This window comes from Homarus americanus, unplaced genomic scaffold (assembly GCF_018991925.1).
Source record: "Homarus americanus isolate GMGI-L3 unplaced genomic scaffold, GMGI_Hamer_2.0 scaffold52512, whole genome shotgun sequence".
Lineage (NCBI taxonomy): Eukaryota > Metazoa > Arthropoda > Malacostraca > Decapoda > Nephropidae > Homarus > Homarus americanus.
In genome coordinates this window covers 2247877-2253876 of record NW_024735442.1, presented here as the reverse complement: position 1 = coordinate 2253876, position 6000 = coordinate 2247877, and positions in this window count along the sequence as shown.

The window sequence follows — 6000 nt, the reverse complement described above, 5'->3', positions numbered from 1 at the left end:
CATGTTTTGTGCAAGTGAAAGATGCATCTATATTAAAAAAAAAAAGAAGGCAGTCTCTTAAATCAACACTTGAATAAGACGAGAACTATAGAAATCTGTAAGTGTTGTTGAATGAATGCCATCATACAAATGGCAAAGTTAAACTGCTCTCTCATGCCAGTGCAGTGGGGGCCCCTGCCTTGCATTGTACACATTTCAAGTCGCAGAGAAACTTCTACAGAGCAAAACTGCTTCGATTAAATGTGCATCCCCCGTGCTGTTTTTGTGGCAAACAAGGGAATTGTCACTCCCTTACTGTCTACTGTGCTGCATGGTTTTCTGATTTTGTTTAGAATACAGTATAGCTCAAAATGTAGTGAAAGAGGGTGATGGTGAGCAGCATGGGGGAGGGTGATGGTGAGCAGGTGAGGGTGATGGTGTGCAGAGTGGGGGGTGATGGCGAGCAAAGTAGGGGGTGAGAGAGCAACGTGGGGGGTGATGGCTGTTGAAGGTGAGCAACGTGGGGGGTGATGATGAGCAACGTGGGGGGTGATGATGAGCAACGTGGGGTGATGATACAACGGGGGGGTGATGGTGAACAGGTGGGGGTGATGGAGAAAGTGGTGATGTGAGCAGGGTGATGGTGTGCAGCGTGGGGGGTGATGGCGAGCAGGTAGGGGTGATGGTGAGCAAAGGGGGTGATGATGCAGCAACGGTGATGGTGAGCAACGGGGGGTGATGAGAGCAACATGGGGGGTGATGGTGAGCAACGTGGGGGTGATGATGAGCATCGGGGGTGATAGAACAGGTGGGGTGATGGTGAGCAAAGTGGGGGTGATGGGAGCAGGTGGGGGTGATGGTGGGGGGTGATGGCGAGCAGGTGAGGGTGATAGTGAGCAGGTGAAGGTGATGGTGAGCAACGTGGGGAGGGTGATGGTGAGCAACGGGAGGGTGATGGTGACCAGGTGGGTGATGGTGAGCAACGTGGGGGTGATGATGAGCAACGTGGGTGATGGTGAGCAACGTGCAACGAGAGTGATGGGTGAAGTAATAGTGAGCAAGTGGGGTGATGGTGATTAGCGTGGGGGTGATGGTGAGCAGGTGGGGTTGATGGTGAGCAACGTGGGGTGATGGTGAGGTGGGGGTGATGGTCAGCAACGTGGGGGTGATGGTGAGTGGGTGGTGGTGAGCAGCGTGGGGGTGATGGTGAAGGTGGAGGCGATGGTGAGCAACGTGTGGAAGGTGATGTTCAGCAACGTGGAGGTGATGGTGAGCAGCGTGGGGTGGTGAGCAAAGTGGGGGTGATGGTGAGCAACGTGGGGGTGATGATGAGCATGGGGGTGATGGTGAGCAACGTGGGGGTGATGTGAGCAACGTGGAGGGTGATGATGAGCAACATGGGGTGATGGTGAGCAACGTGGGGGGTGATGAGCAACGTGGGGGTGAACAGGTGGGGGTGGTGAGCAAATGGGGTGATGGCGGTGGGGGTGATGGTGAGCAGGTGGAGGTGGTGGTGAGCAGGTGGGGGGGTGATGGTGAGCAGCGTGGGGGTGATGATGAGCAACGTGGGGTGATGGTGAGCAACGTGGGGTGATGGTTAACAGGTGGGGTGATGGTGAGCAGGTGAGGGTGATGGTGAGCAACGTCGGGGTGATGGTGAGCGACGTGGGGGTGATGTGATGGTGATGCAACGTGGGGGGATGGTGAGGTGGGGTGATGGTCAGCAACGTGGGGGGTGATGGTGAGCAGGTGGTGGTGAGCAGCATGGGGGTGATGGTGAAAAGGTGGAGGTGATGGTGAGCAACGTGTGGGAAGGTGATGTTCAGCAACGTGGAGGGTGATGGTGAGCAGCGTGGGGGGTGATGGCGGCAGGTGGGGGGTGATGATGAGCAACGTGGGGGTGATGATGAGCAACATGGGGGTGATGGTGAGCAGCGTGGGGGGTGATGATGCAACATGGGGGTGATGGTGAACAGGTGGGGGTGATGGTGAGCAAAGTGGGGTGGTGAGCAGGTGGGGTGATGATGAGCAACATGGGGTGATGGTGAGCAGGTGGGGGCAGGTGGGGTGATGGTGTGCAGGTGGGGGTGGTGTGCAGCGTGGGGGTGATGGTGTGCAGCGTGGGGGTGATGGCGAGCAGGTAGGGTGATGGTGAGCAAAATATGGGGCGATGATGAGCAACGTGGGGGTGATGGTGAACAGGTGGGGGTGATGGTGCAAAGTGGGGTGATGGTGAGCAGGTGGGGTGATGGTGTGCAGCGTGGGGGTGATGGCGAGCAGGTAGGGTGATGGTGAGCAAAATATGGGGCGATGATGAGCAACGTGGGGTGATGGAGCAACGTGGGTGATGGTGAGCAACGTGGGGGTGAGCAACGTGGGCATGACAACGTGGGGTGATGATGAGCATGGGGTGATGATGAGCAACGTGGGGGTGATGATGGGCAGGGGGTGATGATGAGCAACGTGGGGGTGAGGGTGAGCATGGGGTGATGGGCAGCGTGGGGGGTGATGGTGGGCAGGTGGGGGTGATGGTGAGCAAAGTGGGGTGATGGTGGGCAGCGTGGGGGTGATGGTGGGCAGGTGGGATGGGGGTGAGCATGGTGGGGGTGATGGTGAATGGTGGTGAGCAGGGGGAGGTGATGGTGAGCAACGTGGGGCAGGGTGATGGTGACCAGGTGGGGGTGATGGTGAGCAACGTAGGGGTGATGATGAGGAACGTGGGGGGTGACGGTGAGCAACGTGGGGGGTGATGGTGAGCAACGTGGGGGTGATGGTGAGGTGGGGGTGATGGTGAGCAACGTGGTGGGTGATGGTGAGTAGGTGGTGGTGAGCAGCGTGGGGGGTGATGGTGAAAAGGTGGGGGTGATTTGATTTGATTTTGCCGCTTACAGCGGCTACTTTATTGTGCACCCCACACTCATCCTGTGAGCGGTAGCGCAAAAGGATTACAGAGTAGGGTTTACAAAGGGTCATAATAATTAACCCCCGTTGTCAGGATATTATGGCACTGAATGTTACACAGTATTTCATTTACATTATTTGTTTAGTTCTATACATAAATGGTAACTTATTCACAAATGCGTGAGTACAGGCGTGTGAGGTAGTATGTCTGGCCTCACACTTTGTTATTCACATTTACGTGGGAGGTATTCAAGCACATTGTGTATTTGGTTCTGTACATGAGAATTGATATAGTTACTAAGTGCAAAAATGTGGATGCAATCTTAATATGTCGGCTATCTTAGAGATGAAGTGTTGTGCCATTTCACACACAGTGTGCTTGGACCTGTCCCTAAAAGGTTCTATCTTCACACAGTCGAGGACGTAGTGTTCAAGTGTGTGGCCATATTTATGGCCACACACTTTACATTTAGTTTTGTTTACATCTGCTTGAGGAACATACTGCCAAAGGTACTTATATCCTGACCTTAATCTAGCGGTTACAACATCTTGTAATCTAGTGATCTTGTTACTTGCTTCATATACATGTTTCACTTGATGCATCTCATCATGGTAACCTATAGATCGACTAGTGCCTGTTTGCACTTGTCTACTTGCGTCAAACTCATCAGTAAGTTCTTTCCTAATTACAGTTTTAAGGGTTCTTTTTGACAGACCCAAATTGTATTCAACGGTGTCTTTGTTAGACGCGAGTTTGGCGAGGGCATCAACTCTGTCATGTTTTATGAGGCCTATTTGAGAGGGGATCCACAACTGTTTGACCTTGACACCCCGGTCAACAAGGCACGCATATTTGTGTCTGGCTTCAGAGACAAGAGCGTGACAACCTAAGTTGAGGGTGCCAAGGGCAAGTAGTGAGGATAGAGAGTCAGTGATGATGAGACTGCCAGTAACAGTGGTTTCAATGAATTTAATAGCTGAGTATGGCAATTAATTCAGTTTGTAGAGTGGATGCCCAGTTGTTAATTCTAACTCCTTTCTCAATTATATTACCGTCAGGTTGAGTCACAACAATAGCACTTCCAGCCCTCCCACAGGCGGTGTTAAGAGATCCATCAGTGTAGATGGTCTGTGTGATATTATCATCAGTCTGTAGAGTGTGTATGTGTTCAAGAGCTCTCAATTTGGCAGTGTGTTGGAGATAAATGCTTTGTATAATTAATTTTTTAGGCGGATACGTCGGTATTGTGATATCGAAGGGAACTGTCCGCCAGGGTGGCAGGAAGCGCTGTTGTGTCTCAACTTTGTACAGGTGGTCTAGTCCAATCATCTTCATATGGAGCAACGTGGAGGGTGATGGTGAGCAGGTGGGGGTGATGGTGAGCAGGTGGGGGTGATTTTGAGCAGGTGCAGGTGAGCAACGTGGAGGGTGATGGATTGCAGGTGGGGGGTGATGGTGAACAACGTGGAGGGTGATGGTGAGCAGGTGGGGTGATGGTGAGCAGGTGGGGTGATGGTGAGCAGGTGCAGGTGATGGTGAGCAACGTGGAGTGTGATGGTGAGCAGGTGGGGGTAATAGTAAGCAAAGTGGGGGGTGATGGTGATTAGCGTGGGGGTGATAGTGAGCAGGTGGGGGTGATGGTGAGCAGCGTGGGGGATGATGGTGATCAGCGTGGGGGAGGGTGATGGTGAGCAGCGTGGGGGAGGGTGATGGCGAGCAGCGTGGGGGGTTTGATGGTGAGCAGCGTGGGGGGGTTGATGGTGAGCAGCGTGGGGGGGGGGGGTTGATGCCCTACAGTTATAATATAGATATCATACAGTCAAATCCTTGGTATCCCTACGTCATGATGTCGATACTTTTAGAACTAATATTCGATATTGATAATGTTATTATATCATCACCCCTGTGTTATGTACAGAAGGACACAGGTACTACCCCCGAGTACGGTGGTGCATCACTTCACTACTGTCACGGTGTTTCCATCTCGTAATGGTGTTATAAACACCAGACTAATGTATGAATGAAAGTCCCCGAGCAGTCTCAATAGTCTCAGGTTAATAGCTACTTTCTGAATTCGTTGCCAGCCTCCGTGTCAGTAGATCAAGTCAGTAATGGGTGGATGGTGAGCGAACATCTCCAGTCTAGCGGGCGTTTGGACAGACTCACACCTTCATTATATTACAGGAAGGTACTCATTACAGATAAAGTGATCCTAAACACCTGGGTTTAATTATAAATAATAAAGAGTAATTAATTCAACTAGCAGTAATTGGTTGCCAACAAGATCAATCCCTCGCTGACGTACGTGTGGCGGGGGAACAATTACTGGGCGGAAGCAGATATTAAGTGTGTTGTAACCCGCTGTGTGGCCGCAAGACGTGAGGACAACACGAGTGAGTTTCTATAAATGGCACCCATTGGTAGTCGACTCGATCAATCTTTATCCCGTCCCTAAACGTCACCCTCGACCTCAACGCCCAAGGTTTTACTCCTGATAGCACTACTTGGGACTGAACTGATCACTATGTCAAGTGTTTTTATCTCCAGTGTGTCATGGGTATTGTGTTGTCATATATAATCCCGTGACTTCCATCCATACAGTCCATCTTGATCTAATACACTACAGTAATCTCTCTTGAACTTCCACCTCACAAGCTCCTCCCCCAATCTTAGATGAATCCGGGGACCTAACGTAACGTCAGTCAATGTAACATAACGTAACCCAATGTAACTTTACCTAATCCGAATCTCGCTATCTGTGTTGTTTCATTACTTCTCACGTCTAAGAATTGTTATTTACATTATGTTCCACCAATGGTCCGTTCTTCCTCATCAGTGGTCTGTTCTTCCTTATATGTGGTTCGTTCTTCCGAATCAACGGTACGTTCTTCCTTATCAGTGGAGCGTGTGAGGAGGAAGGAGGAGGAGGAGGAGGAGGAACGGTCTTGCTAGTGATGGAGCTAACCCTTGATTATTGGGTAGGAGAGAGAGAGAGAGAGAGAGAGAGAGAGAGAGGATAAACCCAGCCTATGGAACCACACATTCACGACTTCAATCCCACACACACCACCTCTCCCTTCCCCCTTCTCGCCTCTCACTCAATACAGGGATAAAAAAAA